This window comes from Callorhinus ursinus, unplaced genomic scaffold (assembly GCF_003265705.2).
Source record: "Callorhinus ursinus isolate GAN/ISIS: 27379988/994484 unplaced genomic scaffold, GSC_fseal_2.0 scaffold23, whole genome shotgun sequence".
NCBI classification, from domain to species: Eukaryota; Metazoa; Chordata; class Mammalia; order Carnivora; family Otariidae; genus Callorhinus; species Callorhinus ursinus.
The window spans coordinates 14,114,451-14,126,639 of record NW_027397085.1 but is presented as its reverse complement, the minus strand read 5'-3'; the positions used below and the strand labels follow the sequence as shown (position 1 = coordinate 14,126,639).

General features: G+C 37.3%; 1 protein-coding gene across 5 annotated transcripts in view; it reads left to right on the top strand.

Moving 5' to 3' along the window:
• Positions 1-12,189, top strand: part of KIF2A (kinesin family member 2A) — a 74,016-nt gene that overhangs the window by 21,803 nt on the left and 40,024 nt on the right. The window contains exon 1 of one of the 5 annotated variants that reach the window (XM_073905427.1): positions 7,590-7,740. The exons of the other annotated variants lie outside the window; for them this stretch is intronic. The gene's annotated coding sequence lies outside the window, so the exon portion shown is untranslated. Of the gene's footprint in view, positions 1-7,589; positions 7,741-12,189 lie in introns of those variants that run through there. 5 annotated transcript variants of the gene reach the window in all.

Genomic DNA, 12,189 nt, shown 5'->3' with positions numbered 1-12,189 from the left:
TTATGAATCATTTTCATCAATATTGGAATGCTGTTATTTCAGTCATCTTAAAAAAAAACAACCTCTTTGTTCTCATTTTCACTTTTAGGCATTTGCTCTTGTTTTACTTGATAAGGTTAACAGTATTTGACACTGTTGATTCACTCTCTTTTCCCTGAAATACCTTCTTTACTTGCCTCCTAGAATTCCCATGTTCCTGATTTTTCTAAATTTCCTCATGCAGCTACTTCATCTTTTTTGCTGTTATCTCATTATCTCTCTCTGACTTTTGTACACTGAAGAGCAGGTCTTCCACCCACATTGTCTTGGTGATCATGTCCACCTTCATTGCCTTTAATACTTTGTCATTGGTTTCCAAACCTTCTTTAATTATTGCCCTCCTCCAAAGAGCTGTTTGAGACTTTTTTCCCTAATCACACCTTCCCATGAAATTTTAATAACATATATACTGTTTATATGCTATGGCCCTTTGGAGAGCCACAGGCCATTGTAATATCTAAGATGTCTGCTTCCAAAGAACCAGTTTTTGCCTTCTTGGGAGCAGTATCACCCCTGTAGAGAATGCGTGATCTATATGCTGACAATTCTCAAGCTTTTGTCTTTAGTCTGGACCATCCTACATGTACATACTACATACCATATAGTATGTACTATATACGTGGACACCCTGTATCTACAGTAGATGTCCAGTAGATATCTCAAACTTAATTTGTACAAAACCAACTCATACTCTGACTTTAACCTAGCTTCATAATGAACTTCTGTGGCTTTACATTTCTTTGCATACCTTTTGTTCTAGCCACATTGAATTTGCTGTTCCATATTTTACCTAGTGGTAAAAGGGTTTAAAGTACTGATCAACTATTTTTCTTAATCCATATTGGCCAGGCATTGAAAATAGAAATATTCTTGGCTCAGAGCATCTATCATCATAGGCTTCTATAGGAAGAGTGGAGCAGAGATTGTATTAACAAATTCCTGGGAGAAGGAGTGACATTGCAATCAGGGATTGAGAATTTGGCACACTGCAGGAAATGTGCGCTATCTTTATATCCCCTTTCCTTTCTTTTTTTATAATTTTTTATTTAAATGCAATTTAGTTAACATGTAGTGCATTACTAGTTTCAGGGCAAGAATTTGGTGATTCATCAGTTGCATATAACTCCCAGTGCTCATTACATCACGTGCCCTCAATGCCCATCACCCAGTTACCCAATGCCCCCAACCCACCTCCCCTCTAGCAACCCTCAGTTTGTTTCCTGTTTGCCCCCTCTCTGTTTTTATCTTTATTTTTCCTTCTCTTCCCCTAAGTTCATCTGTTTCTTAAATTCCACATATGAGTGAAATCATTTGGTATTTGTCTTTCTCTGATTGACTTATTTCCCTTTGCTTAATACCCTCTAGTTCCGTACACGTCGTTGCAAATAGCAAGATTTCATTCTTTTTGATGGCTGAATAATATTCCTCTGTGTGTGTGTGTGTGTGTGTGTGTGTGTGTGTGTACATTTTATCCATTCATCTGTGGATGGACATCTGGACTCTTTCCATAGTTTGGCTATTGTCAACATTGCTGTCATAAAATTGGGGTGCATGTGCCCCTTCACTATTTGTATCCTTTGGATAAATACTTAGTAGTGCAATTTCTAGGTCATATGGTAGTTCTGTTTTTAACTTATGAGGAACCTCCATACTGTTTTCCAGAGTGGCTGCACCAGTTTGCATTCCCACCAACAATGTAAGACAGTTCCCCTTTTTCTGCATCCTTGCCAACTTCTGTCATTTCCTGAGTTGTTAATTTTAGCCATTCTGACTGGTGTGAGGTGGTATCTCATTGTGGTTTTGATTTGTATCCCCTGATGCCAAGTGATGTTGAGCATTTTTTCATGTGTCTATTAGCCACTTGTATGTCTTTGCAGAAATGTCTGTTCATGTCTTCTGTCCATTTCCTGGCTGGATTGTTTGGTTTTTTGGGTGTTAAGTTTGATAAGTTCTTTATAGATTTTGGATACTAGCCCTTTATCTGATATGTCATTTGCGAATATCTTCTCCCATTCCGTAGGTTGCCTTTTACTTTTGTTGATTGTTTGCTGTGCAGAAGCTTTTTATCCTGGTGAAATCCCAATAGTTCATTTTTGCTTTTGTTTTCCTTGCTTTTAGAGACGTCTCTAGCAAGAAGTTGATGGGGCCGAGGTCAAAGAGGTTGCTGCCTGTGTTTTCCTCTAGGATTTTGATGGATTCCTATCTCGCATTTAGGTTATTCATCCATTTTGAATTTATTTTTGTGTGTGGTGTAAGAAAGTGGTCCAGTTTCATTCTTTTGCCTGTGACTGTCCAATTTCCCCAGCACCATTGGTTGAAGAGACTGTCTTTTTTCCATTGGATATTTTTTCCTGCTTTGTTGAAGATTAGTTGACCATAGAGTTGAGGGTCCATTTCTGGGTTCTCTATTCTGTTCCATGGATCTCTGTGTCTGTTACTGTGCCAGTACCATACTGTCTTGATGATTATAGCTTTGTCATGCAACTTGAAGTCTGGAATTGTGATGCCTCCAGCTTTGGTTTTCTTTTTCAGCATTCCTTTGGCTATTCGGGGTCTTTTGTATGATTCCATACAAATTTTAGGATTTTTTTGTCCAGCTCTGTGAAAAATGCTAGTGTTATTTTGATAGGGATTACATTGAATATGTAGATTGCTTTGGGTAGCATACATTTTAACAGTATTTGTTCTTCCAGTCCATGAGCATGTAATGTTTTTCCACTTCTTTGTGTCTTCCTCAGTTTCTTTCATCAGTGTTCTATATTTTTCAGAGTACAGATACAGATTTTTTATCTCTTTGGTTAGGTTTATTGCTAGGTATCTTATGGTTTTTGGTGCAGTTGTAAACGGAATCGATTCCTTGATTTCTCTTCCCGCTGCTTCATTGTCAGTGTATAGAAATGCAGTAGACTTCTGTGCATTGATTTTATGTTCTGTGACTTTGCTGAATTCCTGTATGAGTTTAGCAACTTTTGGGTGGTGTCTTTTAGGTTTTCTATATAAAGCATCATGTCATCTGTGAAGAGTGAAAGTTTGACTTCTTTGCTGATTTGGATGCCTTTTATTTCTTTTTGTTGTCTGATTGCTGAAACTACAACTTCCAGTACTGCGTCCAACAACAGTGGTGAGAATGGACATCGCTGTTGTGTCCCTGATCTTAGGGGAAAAGCTCTCAGTTTTTCCCCATTGAGCATGATATTTGCTGTGGGTCTTTGGTATATGGCATATGATGTTGAGGTATGTTCTCTCTATCCCTGCATGGTAGAGGGCTCTCTGCCTGCTGTTCTGCCTACTTGTGCTCTCTCTCTCTCTCTCTGTCAAATAAATAAATAAAATCTTTAAAAAAAAAAAAAAGGATGTTGTATTTTGTCAAATGCTTTTTCTGCATCTACTGAGAGGATCATATGGTTCTTATTCTTTCTTTTATTAATGTGGTGTATCATGTTGATTGATTTGTGCATGTTGAACCACCCCTGCAGCCCAGGAATAAATCCCTCTTGGTCGTGGTGAATAATCCTTCCAATGTACTGTTGGATCCTATTAGCTAGTATCTTGGTGAGAATTTTTGCATCCATGTTAGTCAGTCATATTGGTCTGTAACTCTCCTTTTTAGTGGTGTCTTTATTTTGGGGATCAAGGTAATACTTGCCTCATAAAATGGAAGTTTTCCTTCCATTTCTATTTTTTGGAACAGTTTCAGAAGAATAGGTATTAATTTTTCTTTAAGTGTTTGGTAGAATTCCCCTGGGAAGCCATCTGGCCCTGGACTCTTGGTTCTTGGGAGATTTTTAATTACTGATTCAAATTCTTTGCTGGTTATGCGTCTGTTCAGGTTTTCTCTTTCTTCCTGTTTCAGTTTTGGTAGTTTATATGTTTTTCTTTTGTAAGACTTTATTTATTTATTTGAGAGAGAGAGGGTGAGAGATCACAAGCAGGGGGGAGGGGTAGAGGGAGAAGCAGACTCCCCGCTGAGCAGGAAGCCTGATGCGGGACTCAATCCTAGAACCCTGAGATCATGACCTGAGCTGAAGGCAGACACCTAACCGACTGAGCCACCCAGGCGCCCTAGTTTATGTTTCTAGGAATGCATCCATTTCTTCCAGATTGCCTAATTTGTTGGCATACAATTGCTCATGATATTCTCTTGTAATTGCTTGTATTTCTTCAGTGTTGGTTGTGATCTCTCCCCTTTCATTCATTATTTTATCTATTTGGGTCCTTTCTCTTTTCTTTTTTTTTTTAAGATTTTATTAATTTGACAGGGAGAGAACACAAAAAGGGGGAGCAGCGGGCACAGGGAGAGGGAGAAGCAGGCTCCCTGTGGAGCAGGTAGCCCAATGCGGGGCTCGATCCCAGGACCCTGAGATCGTGAGCTGAGCCAGAGGAAGACACTTAACTGACTGAGCCACCCAGGCGCCCTTCTCTTTTCTTCTTGATAAGTCTGGCTAGGGGTTTATCAATCCTGTTAATTCTTTCAAAGAACCAGCTCCTAGTTTCATTGATCTGTTCTACTGTTCTTTTTTGTTTGTTTCTATTTCATTGATTTCAGCTCTAATCTTTATTATTTCTCTTCTCCTGCTGGACTCAGGCTTTATTTGCTTTCTTTTTGCAGCTCCTTGAAGTATAAGTTTAGGTTGTGTATTTGAGACTTCTCTTGCTTCTTGAGGAAGGCCTGAATTGCTATATACTTCCCTCTTAGGACCTCCATTGCTGCATCCCAGAGGTTTTGAACTCTCGTGTTCTCTTTCTTTATTTCTTTTTTTTTTTAATTTATTTATTTGACAGAGAGAGAGGCAGCAAGAGAGGGAACACAAGCAGAGGGAGTGGGAGAGGAAGAAGCAGGCTTCCCGCTGAACAAGGAGCCCAATGCAGGGCTCTATCCCAGGACCCTGGGATCGTGACCTGAGCTGAAGGCAGACGCTTAACTGACTGAGCCACCCAGGCGACCCTGAACTATCATGTTTTCATTTTCATTTGCTTCCATGTATTTTTTTAATTCTTTAATTTTCTGGTTGGACCCATTCATTCTTCGGTAGGATGTTCTTTAACCTCCATGAATTTGTGGTCCTTCCAAATTTCTTCTTGTGGTTCACTTCAGGTTTCATAACACTGTGGTCTGAAATTATGCATGGTATGATCTCAGTCTTTTTGTACCAGTTGAGACCTGATTTGTGACCCAATATGTGATCTATTCTGGAAAATGTTCAGTGTGCACTTGAAAAGAGTGTGTATTCTGCTGCTGTAGGATGAAATGTTCTGAATATATCTAAGTCCAGTGTGCCATTCAAAGCCCTTGTTTCCTTGTTGATCTTCTGCTTAGATGTTCTGTCCATTGCTGTGAGTGGGATGTGAAAGTCCCCTACTATTACTGTATTATTATCAGTGAATTTCTTTAATTGTTTTTATTAATTGATTTCTATATTTGGCTGCTCCCAAGTTAGGGTCATAAATATTTACAGTTGTTAGATCTTCTTGTTGGATAGACCCCTTTTTAATGTACATCCCCTTTTTCTTGGTCATGGTCATCATTTGAAAGAAAATGTTTTAGTCTGTTCTGGCTGCTATAACAAAATACATAGAGTGAATGGCTTAAACACCCGACATTTCTCACAGTTCTGGAGGGTGGAAGGTCCAGTCAGGATAAAGGTGCTGGCTGATTGGGTTCTTGATAAGAGCCTACTTTCCGTCTTGCAGAGGGCCTTCTCATTTTGTCCTCACTTGGCAGAGAGAGCAGCTCCCTCTTCCCCTTGGAAAGCCTCTGATCCCATCCTGAGGGTGCCACCCTCAGGACCTCATGTAACTCTCATTACCTCTCAAGGGTTTCATCTCCAAACGCCATCCTATTGGATGGCTAGGACTTAAACGTCTGAGTTTGTGGGAGGACACAATTTGGTCCATCACAAAGGAGTTAGGGGTAAATGTTCTGAATTTGGAGTGCTATTCAAACAATAAAATAATGCATGAAGGAATGCATTTTTTATGTAGTTAAGAATGTGACTTCTTTAAAGTTAAACTAACTGATTTTCAGTGATGGCTGGTTTGATACTGTACTAGTGTGACTAAAGACAGCATTTTCAATGAAGATTTCATCTACGTAGCAGTTTTAGTTTGAATGTTTAAGTGTTTAAATGTATCATTATTTGGCTTGGTAGACAATTTCCATTTTCTTCGTTTTCTGGTGAAAAAGTGCTTTTTTAGAATATGGGTTTTTGAAAATCACGATGTGTTTATAATACTCTTTAAGGCTTCCAGGGAAGCTTTTCTGTCCCATTATCCTGGAAGGCAGGAAGAGTTGACAGGCTGGATTTTGAATACTAGGGATTTTTTCTTATTAGTGTTGGCCTATGTTGCTATTTCTGTAGACAGTAGCAAGTTTCTCGTCTAAGTGTTACATGGTAAGATTCATTTCAGTAGAATATTCAGATTACTTTATCAGCGAGAGGTTTTTTTGAAAGATCTTGATGTTATCAGTCAGATTGGTGTCCCCCTTAGCATATATGCAATGAAATAGCATTGCGTTTGGTCACCGGAGTTCAGGCCTTAAATTTCCTAATGAAAGTAAGGAGGGTAGCCGAAAACCAGTTGAAATAGCTGAACATCTTATGTTTTTGACAGTTTTGTGTGTTATGTTTAAATTTTGTCAAAAAACATATGTACACGTTCACATTACCTGGGTTACTATTGTTGAAAACATTCCAAAAGATCCCTATCTCTTGTTAGGATGTGTTTAAGCGTAAGAGAAGATGGTATCTGCATGTCGCTATGAAAAGTTCACAGAATAGCACAGCTGTATTGGTATAGAATTCCCTTTTGAGTAAATAAGAATTTAAGCTAGGGAGCAATTAGATACCATTGCTTAATGTATGCAGCTGAACATCTGTGAAAGGCAGTTTTTCAAATCTTTGGACTACCAGCAATGTGTTATTTTAACTCCACCGCTTGTAAAACTGTGGTATTCTAGATAGCAGATCTTTCATTTTAAACAAATGAGGAAAGATATGTTTTGGGTATTCTGTCACCCAAGGGAATATAGATATGAAGAATGCCTTTTTAGTAAAAATGTGTTGAGATTTATTTAGTTAATAAACTTTATGAAGTTTTTTATTTTTTTTAAAGATTTTATTTATTTATTTGAGAGAGAGAATGAGATAGAGAGAGAGCACGAGAGGCGGGAGGGTCAGAGGGAGAAGCAGACTCCCCGCTGAGCAGGGAGCCCGATGTGGGACCCGATCCCGGGACTCCAGGATCATGACCCGAGCCGAAGGCAGTCGCTTAACTAACTGAGTCACCCAGGCGCCCTATGAAGTTTTTTAAATGCTGTTTTATGGTTTGGGGATTTTTTTTAGAAATTCTGTTTTTATGTTCCCTTTACTAGTGTTTTTGGACAGTTTTTAATCTTCTTTTCTCCTAACCCCAAATATGCAAAGTGAGATCAGGAAACTACAGTGATTTAATACTTCTTAATGGCATCATGGCCCCTTTATGACATTTTTCTTACTGCCTGTGGAATTCAGAATAGAACTTCCCTAAAAGGCTGCACAATGGGTTCTTCTAAATGACAAATCTGCCCAGATTGTTAGTGTACAGTGTGGTTCATTCATCACAAAAAAACACCCCAACAAGATCGGACATTTTCCTGTCACCCCAGAGAAACTGAACAGTATTAGATTTTCACATCCCTCTTCAAAACAATGGCTAGATAAGGTAAGAATCTGAAAATTTGTGGTTTGTGTACAATATGATTTGTCCCGTATTTTAAGTTGTATTTTCTTCATGAAAATTCTTAGCTGTATCATTTCCAGTTTTTTCTTCTGGTATTAAAATTCCAGCTTTGTGCTTTTAAAGTCTAAGAGGAGAAATGCTAGAGCTCTTTAATTTAGTTATAATAGTAACATCTTAAAATGTGATAAACCAAAACAAAAAGGTCTCTATGTTTGGCAAAGTCACATTCCCTAGGGATTTACTAAACAGCAACAGCACTGTTACCAGTGTCAGCTGAGGCATTATTTGTGTCCTTCTCTAATGGCTCCTTGTTCCAGCAAAGCTATTGAAGAAGGTGTGACGCTTCCATAGTCCTCATTAAGGATTCTTTTCATCACTGCTTAGATTAGTTAACAAAACCTGGATATCAGAGTTTGGGAGTTTGACTTCTGCTGGATCTGCTTGTAATCATCTCTGACAAGTGACCACATTCTTTTCTGTCCTCATTTATTGGTTGGGGCATCTAGGAACAGATTGACATTTACTGTTGGAGAGAATATAAATAATAAATTATAAACTGCTTTGAGGTGTTTGGCAAGATAAGAAAGGATGTATAAATATTACTGTATAGTCAATGATGTTTTTAATTTCTAAATAATGCTTTTAGTGTGTCCTTTGGTTGTCATATTTAGAACTTTCTATTTTATTTTATTTTAATAAAGATTCATTTATTTGAGAGATTGAGAACATGCGCGGGGGTGGGACATGGAGGGACAGAGGGAGAGAGAATCTAAAGCAGATTTGCCACTGAGCATGGACCCCCCCCACCCCCATCGCAGGCTCCATCTAAAGACCTTGAAATCATGACCTGAGCCAAAATAGAGTTGAGGCTTAAGCGACTGAGCTAGGCCCCCCTAGTCTATTTTAAAGCAGCATTTTGGCAGTCTCTATTTTCCCAACTTTTTCCAATTTCACTGTTATAATATCAGGAAAAACTGTATTGTAAACTTAGTAAAGAGGTGGGGTTTTTTCATGTTCTTAGCATGGACCTTTTATAGTCTAAATTTAGTAAGTTGACAAAAAGGAATTGTACCTGTTTTAAAAGACAGCTGGAAAACAAACCTCTCTAAGACAATGAAAGTGAATATAACATGTTTTGCTTTGACTCCACTTTGAAAGATGCACTCAAATTTTTGAATTTGCATTCTACACTGGCACTTGGTTTCTATAACTAAATGTACAATTGATTTATTTTACTGGAATCGATATACCAGATTTATTTCAGAAAAATGAGAGGTATGTTGTTGCGATCAGTCACATGATTTAAATCACCAAAGTTTTGAGGTCAGTGTGTTTTAAGATAATTTATCAGGATTCTTTTCTGGTAGGAACTGAGTTGGAAGTGCAGCTTTCAGATATCTGTTAACCACCACTTATTTGGAGTATGCATATGTATTGTACTCATCCTTTAGAAACATTCTTCTAAGGACTTGTTCTGAATGTGTTATTTCATAATTCAGAGTAATATTTACTTCTTTATTTCGAGAATGGATATTTATGGTTGCTTGTCCTCTTTGTTTCTGCTTGCAAAGCTCCAAAAGGAGAGAACTAGATTTCATTACCATTTTTTTTTTTTAAAGTAAGCCCCAACTTGGGGCTTTAACTCATGACCCCAAGATCAAGAGTCACATGTTCTACTGACAGAGCCAGCCTGGTGCCCCCCTCGTTACCACTTTTTTTAAAAAGTCAAGATAAAAGAGGCTGTCAAATTATGCAGTGGTATTCTGATTGAAAATTGAAAAGGTTACTAGAGGTTTTATTAAGAAGAGATACCTAGAGTACTATGTATTTAAATTTATTAGCATATAAGCTAGATTTTTGTATTAGTTTTCATTACATGGCTATGTGCACATGAATGATGAGTGACTACTAGGTTTTTCAAAGTTTGTGTAAAATACTTTCAAATAATATTTTTAGCTAATGATATTTATAAAAGCATTAATTTTTGTCACTTTAAAATTTATGAACCTTTATTTATTTATTTATTTATTTGAGAGAGAGAGAAAGCACAGAGAGGAAGAGAGCACAATGGGAGAGGGAGAAGCAGACTTCCCGCTAAGTGGGGAGCCTAATGCAGGGCTTGATCGCAGGACTTTGGGATCATGACCTGAGTTGAAGGCAGATAGTTATTAACCGACTTAGCCACCGAGGCGCCCCTAAATTTATGAAACTTTAAACAAAAACATATTTTAACAACTTCAAAGGGTTCGGAAGTTGCCATAATAATCTTATAATTGAAGTTTTATTTTCACTGATAATTTTAGTTGTGTTATTCTTACATGTTTCAGTTTTATAAGAGTAATTAAGGTCTTACTATTTAGAAGTTTGGAAAGAAGATTTCATAGAAATAGCTCAAGAGGAGCTGATAAAAATAATATTTGCTTTTGGGGGAAGACTTGTCAAATGTATGCTTATGTATACCTCAACTCTGATTAGGGTAATTAGAAAAAACATGGAGTTTGTAATCCTAGGTATGCTAGAAGCAGCTGCAACCTTTTTAAAAATGGAGTGGGTCTGAAAAGAATTAATTGTTGCATTTTCACGTTTTTCCTAACATTCTACCACTGTATCCTTTTAATAAAATACATATATTTGTTAGCATTTTAAAATTCAATCTTTTAAATGGTTGTAATGATATTTTATTAGTATTCTTGGCTGTTTTATTTTGGCTGTTGTCTTCTGCATTTGCAACCAAATTATACTTTATATGCTAGACAAGGTTTATGCCAGCCTAATTGGTTGCTGGCGTTTCTAAGCCTCACAGCTGCTGTGAATTCAGCTGTGAACTAAGAAACATATAATAGGATCCTGTTTTCAGAGACCAAAAGCCAATTGTCAACATGTAAGATGTGTTTTTGACAGCTCAATAAATACGAGATTTTATAGCAATCTTAAGTAACCACCTTAATTTTAAAGATAAGAAAGTCCTGAAATGTATAGAATCTGTATGTTATTTTTGTTACTGGGGCAAAAGGTTGCTTAGATTCAGGTGTTTGTTCTCTATTCAGTCATTTAAAAAAATAATTTGTCTTAATATTTACTAATATATTAAAAAGTTGAGATCCAAACTGTTTTTTCAATTTCACTGCACAAAAAGTTGAGACTTAAATGATGCAAAGATATTTCTTAAAATGAACAAAACATAAAATGGCTTTGAAGTAAAGGTTATGTTTTCAAAATATTTCATATATTTATATTCTTTGATTTAGCAGTTAATAGTTTTGTAAATTATCCTGACATCTAAATTTGGAGTGAAATGTACATTTCTCTTGTGTTGAACCATATGAAATTGACTTTTTTTTGTTAAAAATGGTCAAATATGGAGGTGCCTGGGTGGCCCAGTCAGTTAAGTGCCTGCCTTTGGCTCAGGGTATATCTCAGGGTCCTGGGATCGAGCCTGCATCAGGGTGTGTGCTTCTCCCTCTCCCTCTCCCTCTGCCCCTCCCCCCCATGTGCTCTCTGTCAAATAAATAAAATTTTAAAAAATGGTCAAATATAGACCTTGTGATTTTTTTCTTAGTGATCATATGACTTAACTATATTTATAGTTATCATGATTTCATCATATTTAAAAAGTCTTAGTTCTCAGCAGAAACCTATGAGGATCCTGTTTTGAAACACAGTCATCTCCCATTTAGAGTCGGTAATCTGTTCTTAAATCAGATGTTGTATGTGAAAATACTGAGTGGGAGTCCATTTGCCTTTATTTTAAATGGGAAAAACCACAGTGTTCATCTTTGACCAAATTCCCTAAAACTATTTCATAAATGTAACTGACACTATAAAATCACCTACATGTAAGTAAACTATCATGTTTAACAAATAAAAAATAAGGGTGATAAATTGGTTTTATATGCAGTAAAATCTTTGCTTTCATTGTAATTGCATTTTGCCCATCTTCAGTGTTTTCTTTCAACATTTTCTTAAATATTTTGGGAGTCATTCAACACTGGGCAAAACAAGGACTAGGTAAATATGAGAGACTGGAAATGCATTCAGGATGAGCACACAAGTGTCAGAAAATGGCTCACAATGAGAATGATGCAAGCGTTATCCTGTGCCTACGTCTTGTATCATTTTGATACTCGGCATACTTCTTTTTTTTTAAAGATTTTATTTATTTATGAGAGAGAGAGAGAGAGAGAGAGAGCATGAGTGGGGGGGGCAGTGCAGAGGAAGAGGGAGAAGCAGTCTCCCGCTGAGTGGGGAGCACGACTCTGGTCTTAATCCCAGGATCCTGAGATCATGACCTGAGCTGAAGGCAGATGCTTAACTGAGCCACCCAGATGCCCCTCGGCATACTTTTTTATATGGAATTCTGACCATCTGTCATTTATATTTGGAACGTAACTCAGAACTTTTCTTGCATACTCTTTTGTTTAAAATGTGAAT